Below are 24,727 nucleotides of genomic sequence, written 5' to 3' on the forward strand. Positions count from 1 at the left end.
TTAAATGATCCGATTGAAAAATGAAACCTAAAAGCAATTATAACATATAATTACGTACAAATACTACGTATATACTAAATCATTAGCTCAATATGATTCCAAGTTAAACAGACACTTTCAGTGGTCTAAGTGGTGATTGTGGCCTAGATATATTCTCCACTTCCATATCACCACCATCTCCCTCTACCATTTTCTTACTCCTACTCTCAACACAAGGTCCATATGCCCAACTACAAACCATAAAATAAAACAAATTAAAACAAGTCATAATAGCAAGAAGCCAATAGTAGTTCTCATAATGTCCCCAAATAATATTGCTTGAAACCCAACTTTCTTTCCCTTCCCTTTAGGTAATATGATCCACATTGCTCAGTATCACACTTGCTAACAGATTTGCCACAGCCATTCCTAGTCCAAACATCGCGGTTGCAATACTTGACATACTTTTTTGGAGCTCAGAGTAATAGAATTCAATTTGACAAATTGCATTGAATACCTCTGCTATTCCATTTAAACAATGTTGTGGCACAAGCCACATAGCTGACATTTCCACCACTCCCTCAGGGTTATTCAAAAGGCCTTGATCAATTGCTTTCCTTCGTCGAATATGTTCAATGATCCCAGAGAGTAACATAGCCATACAAGAGAAGAATATCCCAATTCCCATTCTTTCTCAAGTTCCAATACGAACTGATTTCCCTCTGATTCTCGATCCTAGTGGAAGGATCACTCGATCATACAAAACAAGACAAACTGTTAAAGCAATGACAGTAAATACCCCAAAAGAGCCTGCTGGAATTTCAACGCTTTTAGTGATATGTCTATCCATGGATTTAGCTTGAAGTAAAGGGAACGAACTTTGGCTCAAGTTTATCGATATCATGATCCCTGTTGACCACAATGGCACGACTCTAACGAGGGATTTTAGCTCCTCAACTTGCTCAACTGTACAAAGACTCCACGGGTCTACTGCAAAACCATCTTGCTTAACATCTTCAGGGGATTTTATGATGCAATCTTTGTTTAAGAACCTAAAAATTGAAAAACACACTTGAGCTAATTAAGAGATAAAGATTGAACACATTCCTTTAACAAGATAAAAGTTTTTCACACCTCAATTTGTTCGTTGGCACGGGATATTCTGAACCTTTGTTGTGATGGTAAGCAGAGTTGTGATCAGAATATGCAAGTTTCCTATTCTTATAAGCAACGACAATGACTTGAACAAATCTATTCAACAAGTTGTTGATAACTTTTTCCTTGATATAAAGCGAAGTAGCAACAAAAAGGAGGAGAGCAGAGAAGAACATAATAATCGCGGGAACTCCAAACCCAACTTTCCATCCCATGTGATCTTGAAGATATACAATGCCAGTCATAGCAATAATAACAGAGATCATTGGAACCATTAAAATTATATTGCATTTAAATCCGTAAATTAATTTGGACTATATTAAATTCAAGAAAATAGTCCAAATGACGTGGCAATCCAAGTCAAATAAATGATCCACTAAAAGCACACCATGTGTCAAAATTATGTGACAATCCAAGTCAAATTAAATGAGCCACTAAAATCACATTACGTGTCAAAGTTATATGACAGTCCAAGTCAAATTAAATGAATTATTAGAATCATGTCATGTGCCAAAATTATGTGGCAATCCAAGTCAAATTAAATAAGCCACTAAAATCATGCCACGTGTCGAAGTTATGTGGCAATTTAAGTCAAATTAAATGAGCCACTAGAATAATGTTACGTGTATATGTGACATGTTCTGACCAATCAAATTAAAACTTTTCATCAAAGAAATTTGATTGGTCAGTTCAAACCAACCAATCAAATCACACCCTCATACCACTCCAAGAAGAGAGTTCGTGGATCAAAGACCGCAAATTCTATACAAAGCTACAAAGTTCAAGTAATCAAATTCAAGTTCAAGTTCAAGATCAAGAACGAAGACAAATATCAAAAAGTTCAAGATCAAGTTACTTGTTCATATTTATTATTCGTCATAACCATACAAGTGTTCGTGATGAATAATTCAAATCTAAATTTGAATACGAAGATTCAAGATCAAGCTATTCAAGCCCTTGACTCTAAGTCAAATTCAAGTTCAACATATTCCATATTATTTGAAGAATCAAAGGATTATCATAGAGATTGTAACATGCACTACATTTTGAAATCAAATATTACTTTTTGTTACTCCAATTTTCTGGTCTTGATTATTTATTTTTCTCGGCTCGAAAATTTGTTGTTTACGATCATAACTGCAGCATAGTACCAATTAAAATAAGTCTCCAACACGCGTTTGTTATTGTCATGAGGATTATTAATATCGCGCTTATCAAATTGATTTGCACCAAATGCTAATGAACATGGTCTAATACCACCAGCACCAATATACATAAGTATAAAGGAAGAGACCAAGAGTGTATATTGAGCTGGTGTTGCAGATTTACATGCCTGAACTGGTGCTAGATGATCGCAAGGGGGAGGCCTTGCTTTCGGAATCATTGCTGTTAACCACAACATAATTGTCCCCTGAAAATTAAAATGGGACATTAAGGTGTTCAATACCAACCACAGAACCTAAATTTTTTGACTCTCGAAATCCCAACTGTCCCACATGAAATCCTCCACTAAAATGGATAAGAGAGACCAAAAAATAATTTATTCTATTATTTAAATCAAATCACATAAATTTATTATAATTAAGTAATGAATTCAGTTGAAAATGAGTATCAACTTGTAACTTATATTGTTTAAGTGATAGAAATTTATATGTAAAGATTTATGTCATATATTCATTGAATTGGTGCAAAAAAATTTCCTAAGAAAGAGAAGTGGCTAATGGCCATGTAATGTACATGAATTGTTTTATTACTTAAAACTTCACTAGTACAGTTATACTTAATCTACCTCATACTGCATGTCAACATTTTATACAGCTATAACACACCGTCGTTTGGGACAAAGATGAATAACCATGATTAGTAATGCATGAATTAGTAATGTAGGGACTAATAATGCAGAGATTATTTTTTATCAATTGTTTGGTTTATTGTTTTTCACCTAATATTGTGTTTGGTTTAAAACTCTACAAAAAACCTTCTTTCCAATTATATTTTTGAATTATTATGGGATTTTCTATTTTATGTAATTGGGTCAAGGTAGATAATTGATTTAGCCTCCCAACTAGCTACGAGAAGAACAATTTTGTTGTCATGTTTGTTATTTTTTCACTTGAATTATTTGAGGATAAATAATTATCATGTTAATAAATTGATCACTCACAAAACATCAATTTTCAATTTAATATACATAAATCATCTAGTTTTAAGATCGAAAAGACGGTAAACAATACCAAAATTGAATAAACCATCTACATTAACACATAAAAATTGCAAGTTGTAATTTTAATATGGAGTTAATATCTTAAAAGGTCACTCAACTTTGAGAATTTATCTAGTAAAGTCACTAAACTTTGTTTTGTATCAATAGAATCACTCAATTAGGCCTTTGTATCAACAAAATCACTCAACTAAATTAATTATTAAAAAAAAAAAATTGACATGGTAATTTTTTTTATATTATGTAAATATGAACCCACAAATAAATAAAATTTTAAAAACCCAATAAAAATTTTAACAAATAAACTTAATTAGTAAAATAAATATTATGATAGTCCTATATATTTAAATTTTACAATGTATCATCATCGGTACTTTTACTGAAAAACACATGATCGGGGCTTTTTTACCGGTCCTTTTTTTTTTTAACCAAGTAGGCAATTATAAGAGTGCATAATGTTGTTGCCATGTTTGATTAAATATTATTACAAATCAAAGCATTTTTTTTAATGATATAATATCCTTCTTTATGTTGATCAATTTGAATGTGTTACTCCAGTAAAATAATACTAATTAATTATTTATCTAATGAACTATATATTAATTATTTAGCAACCAAAAACTCTCTCTAAATAATAAAATTTGTAAGTTAATTTATTTCAATGAATTTACTAGTACAAAACTACAAATATAAAACATAAAATCAAGAAAATGATTAAAATAATTTAAGGGATATTTTTATCTTTACATATATTAATTTACCATAATATCACCAAATGGAAGGTATTAATTATACATAGGCCCAAAATTTCTACCAAATATAATACTAAATAACATCATACATAATATATGAACTATTTCTCCTAATACACCCTAACAAACGACACCTAACTTTAATAACGCAATTAAGTATACAATAAGCCTTTACTGTTAAGAGGACAAGAAGTCTACATCGTATCAACGCTGGAAACAAGTGTACCTCGAATCAATAATTACAACAAAAATCATATAATAATTTTCATGCCTCGAAAAGATCTACTGTTTTATTTTTTATTTAAGTTATATATACCATCGATATAATATATTATTATTAGAGTTTAAATTTTATATCTAATTAGGGTAAATAATATTCACACCTTCGGTCATCTTTAAAAATATGTATATATACACCTTAAAATGTGAAATTTGAACTCTTTAAAATAAAATATGCTATGTTATTTCCTACAATATGTAAGAATGACGTGATAGTACAAAAATTATTTGTGCCGACTATATATGTTACTTAAACTCATTATTTATTTTCAGAGGTATCATATTAGGCTTGTGCAATAAGATTTACTTATTTGTAAGTAAACTTTAGAGGGTAAAATATGCACAAAGCTTATAGTAATCTATTTCTCTTGGGTTTAAATGACAAATATATTACCCCTATATATATATTTTTTTTTTCTCAATTTATGTGAAGGAATTCGAAGTAATATAAATTAAGGTATAAAATTTTCATTGTTTTTAAAAAAAAATGAAAAAGTAAATCAACAAAATTATTATTGACTATTGAAATAATAACACTTTCACATAAAGTAGACGCAATAATTAATTACCAGGAAAGTGAAGATGGAACCAAATCCAATGGTAAGGAAACGACCAAGATATGAATCGGCTATGAAAGCTCCAACAAGTGGCAAGAAATTGGTAGCTGATGACCAATAAAAGAGTAAGTTTTGTGCACTTGTGACTCCCATATTGTACTCTTTCATCAGATAAAATGTCATGTTTGGTAAAATCCCATAACTTGCCACCCTCTCCAATGCCTCATTAGCTGTTCACAACCCAATAATATATAGAGAGAGAATTAAAACAGAGAAATTAATCACACTGCTAAAAAGAGTAACAAAAGTTAGCCATGGATAAATTATATAGCTAAATAATAAAATAGTGGCTAATCTTATTTAGCGATGGATTAATGACTTATATATTAATAGAAAATCTTATTAGTTATAAGCAATTTAGCAATGAAATTTGTAATTTTTCTTTTTGTTTTGTGTTGCGTTAATGTTCTATTCATAAAAATTTGAGCTGATGCAGATAATAAAATGATGACTAAGTATCAAATTTTCACAAGATTACTGCCCAGAAAGAAAATGGCTAAAAGAACAAAAATGAAAATCTACTTTTGTCTGTTAGTGTAAATGAAATCCAAGTGTTAGGAAGAGCCGCAGTAACTATGAAATATCCATTTTTCTATGGAAATAGTACCGATTCATCGATCCCTAGCTCTCCTTTAATTTTTTTGGAAGACATACGACTTAACTTGAAGTTTAAGAAAGGAAGAATTTTTATTATTTGAACTATTTTTAAAACTAGAAAGATGTTATTTGGGAAGACAATATGACTTAATTTGTGAGATTTCATTGGTTAGTCGTTGTTGTTGTAGTTGACAAACTAAAACGAAAAGTGTGTGAATACCTATAATAAAGGGCATGGTTTGAAGACCACCCTTGGATCTTGTAAATGTTGTTGATAGTGGTGGATCAGAAGAAAGTATATTGTAATGATCCTCCATGTTAGACGTCATGTGATCTGAATTAATACTAGAATGTTCCATCATCAACAAGCTAAACTGGGATTTGAGGAAAGGAAGATGAGAGTACTACAAAAAAAGTAGTAAAAATACAGAAAAACTTGAAAGCTAGATGTATAGTATAGGGAAGAATATGTTGAGACAAGTAACATGGGGGTGGGCTGGGGTGTACTACTCTCGCTCTAGGCCGTGCGCATTCTTTCCCTTTTGAAGGACTATACTTCATTAAGTATTTTTCTTTGCAAATTATGAGGCCATCAACACATATTTGTACAAAAGTTTTACTCCAACACCAAATCTGAGTTGTAGTGGAGTGATAAGTACTTTTTCATTTTTAATCATAGATCGGGTTCGAATTCCCTTGGTACAAAGTCACCTTTGTTAGGGAGCACTTTACCCATTTCCTACCTAATGTGAAACTTTCCGACGCCAATTCGAATTTTATCAGGCTCCAATATGAATATGAGACACTTAATAATATATATATATATATATATATATATATATATATATATATATATATATATATATATATATACATATATATATATATATATAATAAAAGTAATGAATACTAGAGAAGGAAATTTAGGTATAGTTGAAGGTAATTTAGCTTACACTAAATTATTATTTACCTGTTATCCCATATGTTGTATATCACTCAAAGATGCTAATTTTAATGAAGCCTTAAGCTTGCATTTTCATGTTAAGTGAAAACACCTATTCAAACTAGTTAATCATATTATGAGCATTTATTACCAAGCTCTATATACTGTTACCAATTCAAATTATGAAAATATTTATAAGAATAAAAATATGGTCGAAATAGATCAAGAATATGCAAAAATTGCAAGAATAGTAGAAGCGAAGGTTCAGCAAGTAAACCTACTAGAAGAATACCAAATTCATTTTGGAAGAGCATTGAAAATAGGAAGCACAAGAGCAATCAACCCTAGGCTTTCTATAGAATATGGAAGAAATTCCATAAAAAAGGATCAGTTCCAAAAGATTTACTAATTCTTCTAATGTGACAAAAGTTTCAGGACGGTTCTACTATGGAAGCGACTGGAATAAACAAAAAATCCTAATACAAACAGAATCTTCAACTAATCACGTCAAAAGAAATATCCTTGACGGACTACCAACCTATGAAGATAAAACGTATGTTTATAAAACATTTGAAGGTAATAGTTACAGTTGTACAAAAATGGTAAAAGTATCTATACAACTTGAAACCATTAGAATGACTATTCCTTGTTATATTACTAATCATGAAAGTGATTATAATATAATTTTAGGCAAGAAACTTTTGTATTTCCTGTTTTGTTGTTAACTTATCAGGAAATTCAATTATTTTTTTTTGAAATATGAGTTTGTAGTTCTATTCCATCTTTTGAAATAATCATTCAGAAAAATTATATATATGATGTAGTTTGAGTTGACATGAAGTTTAAGAAAGACGTGGTATAAAATATGTCATAAATATTTGTGTGGATATAAATCATTTCAAGGGTAAAATAAAAATTTTAAAATTAAAATTTTACTAAATATATAAACGTATCGTTCCTTTTTGGAGTTGATTAAAAGGGAAAGTGAATCATATAAATTGGGACATAATAATTTTTTTTGTGCCATGTGAATATTAGAGGGGTAAATAGTTCCAAAAATTCATGTTTGAGGGTAATTAAGACTTCTAAATTAATTTAGGTGTGTATTCAATAAAGTGTGCCAAATTTAAGGGGACTTATAACTATTAACTCTTTTCAAAATAGATTAAACAAAAATAAGAAAAATAAACTAAAATAGATAAAATAGTTTAATTAATATAATTCAGAAATTTGTAATTTTAAAAAATAAAATAAATTATTTATTAGAATATGAAAAAGTAATTTAACAAAGTAATTTCTTTTGCACTGTCCGTTAATGTAAGTTAAACTCCTTTTCTTTTAGTAAACGGAAACGGATCAGATGTCTTTAAAATATACAAAATTCACAGTATTATTACATAATTATAGTTAAGAATTATATTAGATCAAATATATCTTATACTTTGCGGGTAGGTCAAAATATATCCTTGATTAAATTGTGTGAAAAAAAGAGATATTTTTAGCTCAAACATAATTGCGTCAAGATGATATGTTCTAATAATATCATAATTACTGATCATGTGATAAAATAATAAATTGATACATTTGTCCTCTCCAAATCTTCTCCCTCAAAGTCATCTCAAAAAGTCAAAAATTAAAATTACAAATAAAATTGTCTCTAAATATTTTATATTGTACCTTATATATTTTTATTTTTAATCCAATAACTAATATCAGTAACAATATTTTTTAAGTATTTTTATAAATTCTTTTGTAATAATAGCATAGAAATACATAAAAGAGGACATATACATTACCTTTTATAACAAATATACTAGAGCATCATAAACAAGTGCTTTGCATTTTTTTTTATACAAGCAACAAAACATTTCTAATCTTCTCTAGAAAAGACCCCTGGAGAGAAATGACCAATGAAGCCAATCATGTCAGAGGAACCCCTCCATGTAAATCACCGGAACCTCTAGACCCATGAACACTCAAATACAAATGGATGAAGATATGCTCAACATGCATTTCTTCAAAGAAATTCTTCTAGATAAACTGTCAGATTTATATCAATCTTACAAAGAAACACCAGAGGAAGCTGAAATGCTAGAGAAAGTTGGAAGGGAAGAGGAATGTCACGCCCCGGGAGGGTACCCTAGACGTAACCGGCACTCAGAAATCATTTCTGGCTCCCAAGCGAACCCCATAGCCTGATCACACATCCGTTCATTCATTCAATCAGCGGAAGACAAAAAAAAAGAAGAGAATATTCGGTGGGCAACTCAAAACATCAATCTAACTCAAAGAATAAAGGCCATGGGCCAACAAATCAACTCTAATATTTGTCATTTAAAAATAGTTTGACAAGAATAATTTAAGGAAAGAAATACTCAATCGACCCTTCACTATCTAGTCTATGAAGCCTCTATCACTACTATCTAATTGGTGCCAATGACATGTTCATGGCTACCTCAAATCAAATGAAAAGGGCTAACTCGACGCAAGAATAACATAAGCGGTGTCCTCCGAATGTAGGGGAAGACTCACCAATACGCTGAATGCGAATAGATCCCCAATGATGCTCCTATTGACGATCTCTTAAACCTGTCTCTTCATCATGAAACGATGTAGGTCCAAATGGACGTTAGTACATGGAATGTACGAGTATGTAATATGGCAGAATGAAACATACCTCAAGGAAGAATATTATCGGTCCAAATATCTCAAATCAGAAAGATAAGAGAGACTCAAATAAGGCGTCATAAGTCTAAAGTAAGAATACATTTTTTAGACAAAGACCAATCACACATCATACAATCCAATCCAATCATACACAATACAGTTCAATCAAATCGTATATCATCCGATTTAATCCAATCGTATACAATCGGTTCAATCTGGTCATATACGATCCGATCCAATCCAATCATATACCATTCCATCGTACACTATCCAATCACATATCATATAATCCAATCCATCACACATCACTTGATCCGATCATATAAAATCAACTCAACAATCAACTCAAAGGACTCAACTCAATAACTATGCAAATTAAATTATGCAATATTTTACAATTCAACTCAATCATCTACAATCACATTCAAACCAATCATATCAAGCACAATCCATTCAATTGGGAGTTTCTATAACCAACAACCATCACCATATAAGCGAGTGATAGTACAACAAGCCGACATTGTTGCCACGTCCATTCATACCTTGCCAGGGTATGAACGAATCAACCAATCATGGATCCAATCCAACCAAGTCCTATAATGTTAGGACAATAAAATGGGAAATATACGACTTTAACGGTTCGATCCCATGGGAAGCATCCGACTTTAACGGTTCCATCCCCTCCTACGTTTGGCGACGTAGTTTATTGGTTCGAGTATGGACTATACTCTTACCCAATTCGGTGCTCGATACTCCTCCCAAGACTCAATATGCTCATATCTATCAAGTGAGTAAGATATTCAAAATACTCATTTAGCCTCTTAGGACTTCGTTTCAAATCGACTCATTTAGTCTCATTGGACTCTTTTCAAATCGACTCATCTCAATCATCAAACTCTTCTCTTCAAATTTGATACCATTTCAACTCAATGGATGTAGAAAATATTATGTACATTTGAAATATAATTCCAACTCCTCAACTCAAACTCAAAATAGATACTTTAATGTAAAAATACTCAACTCATTTAAAGGCTCCTCATACTCAACTCATACTTAAACTCCTTTCTAAATCAAAGATGAAACTAATAATTCTTTAGACTCAAAATAGTGTGTAAATAGTTTATGCAAAAAGGTTCACAAATAATTTATTTAAAGCTCCTCCTCAAAAGATCATTTATTTTCAAAATATTCCTAAGACTCCAATCAACTCAAATTATGCACATCACATACCACAAAATCACATTAGACTCCAATCCACTTCATCACACAACATCCTCGTCAACATAACCTCTTCATTCACATCATCGTCAAATACCATTAGTCACATCGTCATCAAACATCATCATCACATCATCATCATCATCAAACATTATCATCACATCATTGTCAAATATCATCATCACATTAATCGTCAAACATCTACTCCAAAATCCTTATTTTAGTCCTATGTTCAATTTATGGAAGCAAAAGGACATTCTTAATTATCCAATTCATTCTTTTCATTCCAATCAATACATATATACACAAAACCATCCACCTCAACCTCAAGACAATTACGACAAAGAAATCTCATCTCGGGTTCATGTGAATGAAACATGAATCCATACTCTCAACAAACTTAACTCAAGAATATCATCAGTACCTATAAATCTATATACCAAGATCCATTTGTAGTCAATAATATGAAAGATAACTATTTAGTAACTCAAGTCATTAAAATCATCAATCAACCAATAGTATCTAAAAACATTCTATAGTTTAGGAAAACTTTCAAGAAAACCTTTTTAGAAGGTTCAACTCTTTCACAACTCCTATCCAACACATCTATGGGCATATGGAAGAACTCAATCCATATTTTAGGTTAGCCATACATACCTTTTTTGAAGACTTTGAAGAAACCTTGATGTTAGGTATTCAATGGAAGGCTTGAATTCTTGAAGCATCTTGAAGGCAATAGAAGAAGAAGTAGAAAAAAAGAAGAAGAAGAAGAAGAAGAAGAAGAAGAAGAAGAAGAAGAAGAAGAAGAAGAAGGAGAAGAAGAAGGAGAAGAAGAAGGAGGAGAAGGAGGAGGAGAAGGAGGAGGAGAAGGAGGAGGAGAAGGAGAAGGAGAAGGAGAAGGAGAAGAAGGAGGAGGAGGAGGAGGAGGAGGAGAAGGAGGAGGAGGGGTATATATAATTAAGGAAAAGAAAACCTTTTTAGAAGGTTCAACTCTTTCACAACTCCTATCCAACACATCTATGGGCATATGGAAGAACTCAATCCATATTTTAGGTTAGCCATACATACCTTTTTTGAAGACTTTGAAGAAACCTTGATGTTAGGTATTCAATGGAAGGCTTGAATTCTTGAAGCATCTTGAAGGCAATAGAAGAAGAAGTAGAAAAAAAGAAGAAGAAGAAGAAGAAGAAGAAGAAGAAGAAGAAGAAGAAGAAGAAGAAGAAGGAGAAGAAGAAGGAGAAGAAGAAGGAGGAGAAGAAGGAGGAGAAGGAGGAGGAGAAGGAGGAGGAGAAGGAGGAGGAGAAGGAGAAGGAGAAGGAGAAGGAGAAGAAGGAGGAGGAGGAGGAGGAGGAGGAGAAGGAGGAGGAGGGGTATATATAATTAAGGAAAAAGTCCAAGTTGCCCCTCTTCAAAAATCTGGAAAATTGGGCAAACATCTGTAGTGGCACGTCGCGCTACTGCAGCGCCAAGCCAAAATTGGCTTAAAACCCTGCACATCTAATAGTGGCGCATCGCGCCAAGGACCAAACTACTGAGGCTGTTTTCTGGCACTATAGTGGCGCGTCGTGCCACTGGAGCGCCAAGCCTAAATTTCGCCCAGACCTGAAATTCCTCCAGTACTAGTCCGTAGTAAAATGGTCATAACTTTTGACTCAGAACTCCAAAAATTGCAATCTTGGTGGCGTTGGAAAGAAGATTCAAAGACCTTTAATTTGGTAGGTCGTGGTCTACCCAGTTCATTATATTATAGGAGATATAGTCATTTGAATTTGACCCTAATACTAACTCATCCGAAAACTTAATCGATTGAAGTTCTTTGGACTCGACTTGGTGTTAGAGATCCCTTATGATCCCTAAACACATCTAGCACACTTCAATTACTTAGGAATTGATCCTAACTCATGTGTAAAATTACAAGTCCTCCAGTCCGAGTCTACACTCACGTGAAGAAATATTCGAATCTTAGCGAAAAATTTTGGGGGGTGTTACAAGGAAGAGGCCCTAGAAGACGCTATCCCATTATCAACTAAAGAAAAATAGAGAATCTACCAACTATGAAAATTCTTCGTCATCATCAAACTAATGGAAATGAAAATTCCACACCAACACCTCAAAAAAAATTGATTGACTTATGGAAACCAAATGAAAATCTAACCTTAATTGATATAGCTTGGGACTTCTACATAGCGAAATTTACTCAACTGGGAAACATGGAGAAATCTATCCATGGAGGACCTTGATTTATCCTCAATGAAATACTGGGAATGCAATTTCGCCCCCCAGCAATCAACCCCTACACATACTGCTATCTGGTAAAGGCTAAAATAATTTTCCACAGAGTTCTACAATAAAAAGATCTTTAAAAGAGTAGGTAAAAAACTAGGAACACTATCCAAAATCGATGCATGCACATCGAGAACACTGAGAGGGTGATATGCCCGGATGTGTATTCAATTTCCAATGAGAACTCCAGTGAAAAAAAAGATCCATAAAAAAAACCACTACCACCAAAAAAAATATCCATAAAAGAACCACTCCCAGCAGGTAACCTACGAAGGGGAAGGTACTTTGTGCAATGGGTGCGACAGAATTGGTCACACCAACATGGACTGTCCATTCACATAAATCGAAGAACACCAAACGCCACCTCCAGAGGTCAACAAATCATCCACCAACCAAGATTTATGGCAGATAGTTACTTTCCCAAAGAAAGGAAAAATAAAATACAAAACGAAAGACACAAAGTGTTACACCTTTTACTATTCTAACTTAGATCGATTTCGAGAAGTCAAGAGAAAATAAGGAAAGTAGAGTGCCCAGTGGACCACGAGGGTTACCTATGACTTGTAGAAATTTCTATGAGTCGTAAGGATGACACATAGGGTCCCTCAACACTTAGCCAGAATTTGAGTTGTTGAGAACCCCTTCTACGAGTTGAGTTACGACCCGTAAGAAGTTATACGACCTGTAGGGTCAATCGTAGAGTACAGTGACATATTCCAATAGCTACTGGAATGTGAAACTAAGTCCTATGATAGGATCTACAATCCATAACAACTTTTACGATCCGTCAAGGGGTCCATAGACCCAAGCCATAAATAACCCTCAGTGAGAGTCTACGATTACCTTGTACGATTCATCTTAGGGTCTACGACACGTAGAAGGGATCGTAGACCTCATCCTGTCAAAATTCAAAGAGCTATGATTTTGGGCACAAGTTTCTACAATTGATCTTCTACGGAACGTAGAAAGTTCTACGGTCCGTAGAATGACTCATAGCGACCCAGACCCAATTTTAAGTAAGGGGTAGTTTGGTTTTTTATCATCTTTTCCAAATCAAAACCTTGATATTTTGGGACTAAAATATATCCTTATCAGTACCCAACATGTTTTTTTTCTCATTAACACTTAGAATATTTTGAGAGCAAGGATTGGAGAGAAGGACAAAAGCTAGGGTTCAAGCGTTTCAACTAAGTTCTTAGAGTTTCGCTTACATCATTGATCTTTCAGGTATGTAAGGCTAATGAAAGCGATGAACTGAGTTCGTCCTCATGCCCTATATCTTCATTCAGTCAAGTATTAAGTTTGAGTTCGAGTTTTAATCCCGTTAAATTGAGTATTGAGTTATTTATATAATCTCTTACTAAGTTCTCTATGTATTTATTCCTGTTGTGTTGATTCCCATGATTTGAGTTCTGAGTTATCATTCATGTTTTCATTCACATGAACTCTAGTTGAGTATAATTACATTGCTTATATTTTATGCATTAATTTGAAACAAAAGAATAATATATTTCATCTTTTCATTGAGAAAGAGTTTGAGCATAATTTGAATTTGAGGAGTCTTTCATTCATTGATTTTGAGCATGATCATTATTGAGTCTAAATGAGTTTGAGTAACAATGTATTTAAATAATTATTTTGAGAATGAGTTGAGGAGTTAAAGAAGTATTTTATATATTTATTGAGATTGAGAAAGTATAATTATTTTAAAGAGAAGAGTTGAGAAAATTGAGAAAAGTCCAATAAGACTAATGAGTTTATTTTGAGTATTTATACTCACTTGAGTTCATGAGCATATTAAATATATTTTGAGAGTAGTATTGAGCACCGATCTGGATAAAAATATAGAACAACTTGAACCCCATAAACTATATATCCAACATAGGATAGGATCGCATTGTTGGTTCAGGAGAATCCTCACTTTAGTCCCTGATACAGACTTTTATTTGATCCATGAGATGAGTTGCGTTCCTTACCTTGGCAAGGTATTGAACGACTATGGAAACAACAACAATTTATTATATCATCACGAGACTCATAGTGATGGTTGTCGGTTAGAGAAACTCCCCAAAGGGTAAAATACTATTTTTATACTGAGTTGTATTTAATTATCTATATTTTGTAAAGCATTGTATATTACATATATTGCATGCTTTATAGAGCTGGGTTTATTGATTATTCATTCTACAAAGTTGAGTTGAGTATTCTTGAGTAAGTTTCTTTTCAGCTATTTTACATACCGTACATTCCATGTACTGACGCCATTTGGTGTTGCATCATTTTATAATGCAGACACAGGTGATAGAGAAGAGATCCTCAATAGGCGTATTATTGAAGATGAGTTTTAATCCCGCTTTTGGTGAGGCCTCTTTACATTCGAAGGAGCTCTTAGTCATTTCATTCAGTCTTTAATTATTAGTATTTTGAGGTAGTTGTTGGTGTTTCCCGTTACCTATTCAAAATCAGTTTAGAGGCTTCATAAACTAGATATAGACAAGTACATATTCATTGAGTTTTTCAAAGATTATGTTTAAAAATTCTTTTACATATATATTTGAGTATTGAGACTTATTTTGAGAAGTTAAATCTATACTTCTGTTTATGCCATCTGAGCTATGTTTCTTTGAGTTAAAGTTTTCCACTTACTTCTTCGACTGGATCAATACATGTATGAACCCTAAAAAAATCCCAAAGGTATAATCTAGAAAAAACCCACATTTTGTTGGTTTAGCTTTTTGGAAATTCTCCGCATTTTCTCAACTTGACACCTACTTTAGAACCATCATTTTCTAAGTATGACAAAGCTTCCTTGTAAACTAAGGCTAAGGCACGCTAGATAGCAAGAAGCTACCATCCGTAAAGAGAGAGCGCGGTGTGATTTGTTCTATAATGGAAATAATGGATATGCTCTATTGTAGAGCTTCGCCAGCAGTGTCGAACTTTGATCGCGATTCAACTGGAACTAAAGGCTCGTGCTAGGCGCTCACCTTTTTTGGCTGAGCTGTATCGTATCTTGCTGCCTTTCTTTTTCCAGTCCTGGGTTTCCTTTCCTCTCCAAGACAATCGATCTTCTTCTTAGTTGACTAGGGAACCCACCCTTTAGCCATCTATCTTTAGATATGGAAGGTTTATGAGTCACATAATTGGAAGCCCAAAAAACAAGGTAAGAAAGGTAGGGAACAACGACCTCACACAAAAATATTTGTCTAACTTTCTGCCTGTTCTCTAAATTTCAAGAATAGATTCTTGCCTATCCCTTATTTGTCCATTAAGTCTATTTTGTGCTAAAGGCATCATTCAACGTCCACTTTTAAGTCAAAACTACTGACGAAATTTTCTAATAAGGGGTTACTCTTCCAAGTTGGTTCCCAAGACATTCCTAATTCGAAGGGAATATACCCTTCGCCTATCGGCTTAGCAGGCAAGCTACCTTGATCCGTCTCGGCTTTAATTTATTATGCTCAGAAGCTCCAACAAGATCTAAAGTCTCTTGCCACCTAAAACCCTCGGTTCCAATTTGCATTGTATTTGAAGTTGAGGATTTTGCTTCTGATGTAGTCAGTGAGAAGCTAAGTTCTGTTTTTAGCTATAGCAAGCCTGTGATTGCCTGAACAGACTAGTCTATGCTCAACCAACATTTCGATCAATTAGACGTGGACATGAATTGCGATTGATCTAACCCTTTGACTAGCGACTTATTGCAAAATTGTCCAAGTATTACTTCACTTCTTCTTAGTTCAAGCTATTTCTTAGCGATTGTTCATCTTCCACTGATCGAGGCCTACAGAAAGAAGCTGGTTTGGTCTGAATTTAGGCATGACCCACCCGTCTGATGATAGATCCGGAAATGACGCCGAGTGAGGGCGCCACTATACCCCTTAATGAATCAAATAATCCTTCGACCCATTTTGGCACATAAAGGTGTCCTTCAACTCTCAAAGGCTCTTTGGCAGCTCTCCGTCCACTCCCAAGGATGGTTCTTCTTAGTTGGTTAAGCCAAGGGTTCGATTAGGAGCTAACAATGGTTTCTAAGTGCCGATCACACCTAGGATGTAGACTTGGGGCATAACACAAAGCAAATAAAGAACAACGGGAAAAAAATAACAACCCAGGTAAAAGGTTTTGATGCAACCACAGGTAAGTTTCTTGACTCAAATCGCATTACCTTTCAGTTCAATAATAGACAGAATGCTATTTAATAATGCTAGTACTTCTCCTTGGAACAAGGGTAAGTGAAAGCAAACCTAAGAAATTGACAGGATAATGACTTGGGGACCGAAAACCGCCATGGAAAGGGCCAACTGTTCTAAGCCAAAAACCATTAAAACTAGGCCTAGTGAGTTGACAAAAAACAATCACCAAATCCCAAAATGCGAAAACATTAGTGAGAAGAGAGAACAATATGGTCAGCTTTTTGTGTAGTTAATGAGAGAGGCCCACTTCGAACTTCTTTCCTAAGGCTACTACCATCTCCAATGGAGGAAATGCAACTTCCTCCATCGAAGCCATCGATGCAGAAAATAATCATCATACCTCTGCAGGTGAAATGACTGAAACCATCGTGTCAATTAACTCCACCTCCAAAACCATTACTTCTAGTAATGAGGAGAGAGTTCAATTCAATCGGAACAACTTGGAAAGCCATACCAACAACAATGAACAACTCATTACCACTCCGTTTGTTTTTTTGTCTCAATACCACTGTCGGTGGACCAAATCTGAAATTCTTAGTAAGAACTAGCACTCTAGGAAATTTCAATAATGCTGACAATTCTAGTTGGACAGCAACCAATCTCCATAGTGATGGAGGACCCAAGGTACCTCGCCTAAATTGTGGGGGAAGGTTTGAACCTAGCACTCAATGCCTTCAACCTACAACTTTGGACCCAAGGACTTCTCCATACGCAACTCTTTAGCAACCTCAGCATGATTTCGACCATGGAAAGAAACTTGGCCATGGATTGGGTAAAATCCCAAATACCTTTAGATAAAAAATGAATAATTCTCATAGTTGAATGGAATATGGATCCTTAAAGTCATAATTTTTGAAAAAAAAATTGCACCTCACAAATACTATAATATATTGGAAGCAACAAAATTTTGAATCTTTATTTATTTTAAAATTTTATAATATTTTAAAATAAATTATGCTACATAAATTAGAATAAAAATAACACGTACATTAGATGTCACACCCTGATCTTAATAGGATGTGATGGGCACCCGACCTCATGCTCGGAGCCGAGCGAACCCGTTACCTCATATTACATACTTAATCTATTTAGACTTGTACATCAAAAGAAATGAAAAAAACATAGCTAAGATTTGCGAATCTTGCTTTCCAAAATCTATCATCCCATAAAACTCGTGACATATGACATATGACATAATAACATATTGGCTGGTGACACCACTTATAAAGCTGACACTCTATACCCACGACTCTGTCTGCAAAGTCTCTAACTTCGAATGAAACACCATAGCGCATATACTCTGACTAAGCAACACTCCAGGAACAAATGGAGTTGCTAACCCCGCTGGAACATCTTCTATAATAGCTTCTACTCGTCTGGGTGTACCTGTGCGGCATGAAATGCAGCCCCCGGAGAAAAAGGGGTCAGTACGAGTAATGTACTGAGTATGTAAGGCATGAAAATTAGCATAACAAAGAACATAAGGTATGGACAACCATATCATAGAATCATAGAACATATAGTGAGATAAGAGAGTAACCTGTACATATGAGAGCCCTTTTAGGCCGGATGTCATGCATGCTTGTCTTTTCCTTTAAAAACATTTCTTTTTCATATACATAGAAAATAGAATATGTCATATCGCCCACATATGTCCCGCATCCAGACATCTCGCGTCCGGAAGGAAAATTACGCCAACTGACCAGGTGGCAATGCGTCTATAGCACCACATATGAACCTTCCCAATATCCCCTATATACATATACATATACATATAGACAACATGCAGAAGAGCTCAACGAAAGTCATGTATCTATCGGAGTGACGAAAGGTCGGTAACCTCCGATTGTATTATAGACTAACCATGGTCGCTTTGTCTCACCTTGAAGAAATAATTATTATAAGATGAGACTATCAATGAAGGATAATATTAAGAGAACGTAGAATAAGGTCACAATCTTGTAAGGCGCCAAATCGTATACATATGCACATAGGACTAATTTTCAAGACTCGTAGAATAATCGGAATGAGCTATGATTCAAAAATCAAGATAAGAGTCATGTTAAGAATCTTTTGAAAATTACCATGGATTATATCAAAATAAAACTTTTGAAATCATATACACGTATCTAAGCACGAGAAAATATCCTTTGGAAACTCAAGAAAATTGGCCATCCTAGTGGCTCTACGAATAGGACTTCCTTGAAATTGTATAAAATGACATATACTTGTTTCATAAAATCCATGCCAAAAGAAAGAGTAGCTCTATATACTTATGTCAAAACATGCCAAGAGAAAGAAGGGTAAACCTTACATACATGAAACAGTTCTTATCATAGCCATCATAGACATATTCTTATCCTCGACATTATCAATGTCGTTGTAAAACATATCCATCGTTATTGTCATAAAAGCTTGTAATACTGTAAACCTTTGTTTTGGGAAACTATATGTCACGCCCCGAGAGGGTACCCTAGGCGTGGCCGGCACTCAGAAACCATCTCTGGCTTCCGAGAGAACCACTTGGTCTCATTACTCATTTGTTCATCAGCGGAAGACTTAATAATACTAATGTGAGCTTGTCATAATCAAAGGAAAAATAGATAATTCTTAGAAGAAGTAGTTTCTAAGGAGAACTACTCCGATTACATCATCAAACTCTGTCTATGAAGCCTCTAATACTCTTAGATGGTGCCAATGACATGTCCATGGCTACCTCAAAAGAAACATCACACTCAACAATAATAAAAGGATAAGGAGTTCCTTCGAATACAAGAAGGACTCACCAAATAGCTGAAAAGAAATGATCTTCAACGATGCGCCTGTTGAGGATCTCTAACACCTGTATCTGCATCATAAAACGATGCAGGTCAAATGACGTCAGTACGTGGAATGTACGAGTATGTAAAATGGCAGGAAGGTAAGGACAGATATCAATAAACTCCTATCGAGAAAACTCAGCTCAAAACTCAACATTATCTCAACATCAATATGTAATGCAAGTTTAAAATATAAAAATAATAGTAATAAACAATGCTTACTCAGTTGGGAGTTTCTCTAACCGACAACCATCACTTATGAGCTAGCGATGATACAACGAAGCGATGTCGTTGCCACATCCATCCAATACCTTGCCAGGGTAAAAGACATCACCATCTTGGATCCATTCATCAAAGTCCTCTTTTTGGGACTTAAGAGGCATAGCCTCCATCCTACGCTGGCTACGTAGTTCTGGGGTTTGAGTAAATTAAACTCTTACCCAACTCGGTGTTCAATACTACTCCCAAAATATGTGCTCATATTAAACTCATCATCTAGTCTCATTGGACTTTAATTTAAATCATCAAACTCATCTCATTTCATGTTCATCAATCATTATACTTCCAAAAACATCATTTTCATCTCATCAAAACATCTTGCTCAAAATATCATTTTCTCAAATTCATTCAAATTCAACTCTTTTGCTCTTTCAAAACTCAATAAAATACATATATAGTATTAATTCATATAACTCTCTTTTTATCAATAAAAATAATAAAAAGCCAACATCTTTACTCAAAACATGTGTAAAAATATTCATGAATATCAAATCAATTAGGATTCATGGGAAAGTAGCCATGGACAATAATTCCAATAATATGAGAGATAACAATAATAATAATATTAATGCATAAATATATCTAACTCAATAGAAGAATAATTAATTCATTTAGAATTCAAGATTTGGATAAAACTCAACTATAACTCAATTATAATGAATTTAAATATTGGGCGCATGGACGAACTCAATCCGATGCTATGAAAGCCTTACATACCTTAAATCCGAAGGTTTACTCCGAATTGGAATACTCTTGGATCTCTAGCCTTTTCTTCTCGCCGGAGCATTTTGTGTACTACCCGGAGTATAAGAATAACCGGAGTAGTATTTTTATACTACTAAAACTAAAACTATATTTGAGAAGAAGTATATAGAGAGAAGAAATGCTTAAGAAAGCTTGATGAATAAAATGAGGAAATAAGGTGGGTATTTATAGGTGGAAAGAGGGACCTAACAATAAATAAAATAATTATAAAGAAAAATCTGAAAATTTAATGGAATATATTGATGTCATGGATGATGTTAAATGGAGGACAATTTATGTCATGCATGATGTCAAATGCATCTAGATGTTTCCATGGTAGGTAAGATGAGTTCTTTTTAACAGAATACTCGTTTTCGAAGCTGCGTTTGAATAAGATAAATTCCTTATTAGGATTTGGTGTCTTCATAAGAATTGTAGATATGGAAGTATAGTTTCATATCGTTCAAGAATCAACCAATTTGGAGCAACCTACAGTGAGATATGAATTTTCTTCTATCAACACTCAATTCCATCACAGCACTATATCTTGCAAAGATTAATTTATTTGACCTAATTATACTCCGAATTTGAAGTTATGTTCTCATGAAAGTTGTAGGTAAGGATGTTGTGATTACCCAGAAATTTGAATCACTTAATTTGGACCAACCTATGAAGAGTTATGCTCAAAATACAGAGGCTGTATTATTTTCATCGAGAATTGAAATACCGACATACAATATTTTAGGGGTTGTTACACTATAGACATTTTGGAAAATATTGGTGGGTTATAGAAAAAGTAGTCATTTCCTTGGGACCATTGACACCTACCTTTTGAAAACAAAGAAAATATGGAAGCACTTATGAAACCATAACATTGGAATCATGCCTTGAAAGAAAAGGGTAAGCCTTACATACCTTGTCCGCTTCCTTAGTCAATCCCACTTAAATCTTGGCCTTCCCAAAAATCTATAACAATGTTAACGAATGCAAACATTAACCGTAGATATCCAAGATTCTCATCCTAAACTAACATTTTTTTCTATCGAAATTTCGGCAGCACTTCCCCTGTAAATACACCATCCCCGAGATTTCAACTTGGCCACAATATCAAAAACCATCCAAAAACAACAACCAACAACACATATACAATTAAATCACTTCAATATCCCACAATACAACTCCAAAAAACTAGCTCAAAATTTACGATACCAAAATAGAGTTTTTAACTTTTATTTCGTAAAATCTTTAACCATACCAAACGAGGGAGGGGGGGTTGTGTGGCTGCAACCAGAAGCAACCATACCCTTTTTAAAATCTTTAAAGCCCTGAAAAATGCAACCCAACCAGCTGCAACCCGCAGCACCACAACGACAACCACTATGCAACTTCGATTTAACTACTACGACTTTCATTTAGTTGTCTCTAACGTCAAGCATCCTCATACATTTTTTTCACTTCCAACATCATTTAATACATTTAACATAACCCATAACAACCTCATAAACTTCAATTGAAAGATAAAGCCTTACCTTGCTCAAAATTCACCAAAACTCGTCTAAACTTGCCTCAGAAGCTTTCGTAGTGCGGCTAAAATTTTGGGGCTGTTTGGTAACATTTTGGGCTGCTCCAAACCATAAATTTACATTACCAATACCTTCATAACATCTTGGTATACCCTAGATAATTAATTCACGGAATAAAATTGGAGACTTACCTCTTTTTTTCTCCCCCAAAATCGAGCTCTCTCTCTCTCTAGCTTCAAGCTTCTCTTCTCTTCTTCCTCTTGAATTTTCTAGAATTCTCTTGGGATAAGAATGACCCTAATGAGTCATAAGACACATATATATATATATATATATATATATATATATATATATATATCTTCCACCACTTATTCATATTTGAAAATAAGTCCCTCAGATATGAATATAGACACATGGCCCCTTCTCCATTTTTTCTAGAATCTTCTTTTAAAAAAAAATAAAGATGACTTAATTGTCTTGCCATGTACACTTTGGTTCATATATATTCATCACATGACCATAAAAGAGTGCACCCCTACATGAATGTTCTTGAACACTTTGGTCTTTCAAGAACTTTCTTGAACACTTTGTGAAATTTCCGTTTTACCCCTAGCCTTCCACAATATTACCATATGCTACTTTGCGAATTTTTCTTTTTGCCCTTTGCCTTTTTCAATATTTCCACACTATTAATGTTCATAAATAATATTCATAACCAACTTGTACATTAAAATAACTTTTGGAAGATGGTCATTTCCTTCACTTTACCATGGCTACTTTAAAATATCCAACTGTATAAAATACGGGATATAACATTAGAAATATTGAATCATCATGTGTGTCAACTTTTTTGTAACAAACTATCAAAAAGATAGTTTCACATGAACTGAAACTAGTGGAACATTATTTAATAGCAGAATACTCTATTCCATCTTTACATAACTAATTCAATGTTCATTATGAAAAGAAAGAAGATTAGGACAAGTTGATGATCAACGCAAAGATAATCAACATATAATATAATGATTTTTTTTCGACACAATATTTATGGATTTGATTGAGCTCTAGAAAGAATGTATTGGGGTGATGTTTTTGACGAGCACTTATCCAATTCCAAAAAAATATGAGTGGAGAATTGTTATCGAATTTGATTCAAAAATACCAAAATTCAATAAAATGGAACTAATATAAGGATTCATGTGTCAACTTCAATAAATTCTAAATTAAAAGTTTTCTAAAATTATATTTAGGGATTTTCTTAATTCCGTGAGACATACAACTACATGCATGCTACTAAGATAAAGTAGTATTTGATTATACTTTTGCAAAGGTGAGAAGAGAGCATTTTATTTGAAATTATAAAGATGAAGTTAGAAAACAAGTTATAAGCTATTTTTAAAATTTGGAATCCAACTTCAAGTTGAATTTGAAATTTTTATGACCATCAAACACTGATTTTGAAATAAAGTAAAAAAAAAAACTATTCTGAAAAAAATGAATAATTTTCATTGCCAAACATATAACGTGATAAATTTGAAAAAGAATTATACCTCACAAATACTATAATATATTTGAAGCCACAAATTTTAAAATCTGATTTATTTTAAATTATTATAATAATTCAAATTATACTATGTAACATAAATTAGAATACGAAATGGATGAGAATTAACGAAATATCATATGTGTCAATTTTGGTTATAATAGACTATCAAAAAGATAGTGTCAGTACTATTCCATCTTTGCATAACTAATTCAATGTTAATTATGAAATTAAGAAGATTAGAATAAGTTGATTGGAGAAGGGCCTAAAATACCCTTAAAGTATTGAAATTGGTACAAAAATATCCTTCGTTTACCTTTTGGCCACAAAAAATTTCTTGGGATTAACCTTTACGGCCCTGTTATACCCTTTCCAAAAGTCTTAATTAACATTTTCATTTAATACGTGGCGCTATGTGATTCGTTGAAAAATTGAATTAACTAGAACTAATCAACCCAACCTAAATCCGGATCACCCCTAAAAAAACATTCCACCCAATTAATCTAAATGGGGAAAAAACATAAAAATATTTTGATCTTGTAGCTCTTTGCACTGTCCATACATGCAGTTAAATGACTTGAAAAAAGAGCTAGAATTTGAGAGATCATCTAAAGCAGTTCTGATGGAAGAATTGATGAAGGATCAAATTGAGCCATCTTTGGCTGCAAATGATCAGAGGCCTACTATTCCTGTCAGTGATCAAACGGAGCTAACAACTATTGTTGATGCTATAGCAGCAGCCAATCAAAGAGAAGCAGAAGCTCATGAAACTGCAATTTCCTTGTCCAAGGAAAACGATGAATTGAGGATGAAGCTCAACGTCCTAATTGAGGACAATAACAAACTGATAGAACTGTACGAGTAAGCAGTAACAGAAAAGGGCAGTAAAGGTTAACTCATTTAGATTAATTGGGT

The 24,727-nt window shown here is 33.5% G+C and overlaps 1 long non-coding RNA gene and 1 pseudogene across 1 annotated transcript; both read right to left on the reverse strand.

Annotated features, from left to right (window-relative positions):
* Positions 1-87: 87 nt before the first annotated feature.
* Positions 88-6,336, reverse strand: LOC129894014 (protein NRT1/ PTR FAMILY 1.2-like; annotated as a pseudogene).
* A 13,058-nt stretch (positions 6,337-19,394) lies between these two features.
* On the reverse strand, positions 19,395-22,534 carry LOC129888784 (uncharacterized). The gene is made up of 4 exons (XR_008766715.1): positions 22,461-22,534; positions 22,276-22,367; positions 21,662-21,712; positions 19,395-19,752 (listed from the first exon to the last, which is right to left on the reverse strand). It is a non-coding gene; the product is annotated as an uncharacterized LOC129888784 (long non-coding RNA).
* Positions 22,535-24,727: the final 2,193 nt, after the last annotated feature.

This window comes from Solanum dulcamara, chromosome 1 (genome assembly GCF_947179165.1).
Source record: "Solanum dulcamara chromosome 1, daSolDulc1.2, whole genome shotgun sequence".
NCBI lineage: Eukaryota > Viridiplantae > Streptophyta > Magnoliopsida > Solanales > Solanaceae > Solanum > Solanum dulcamara.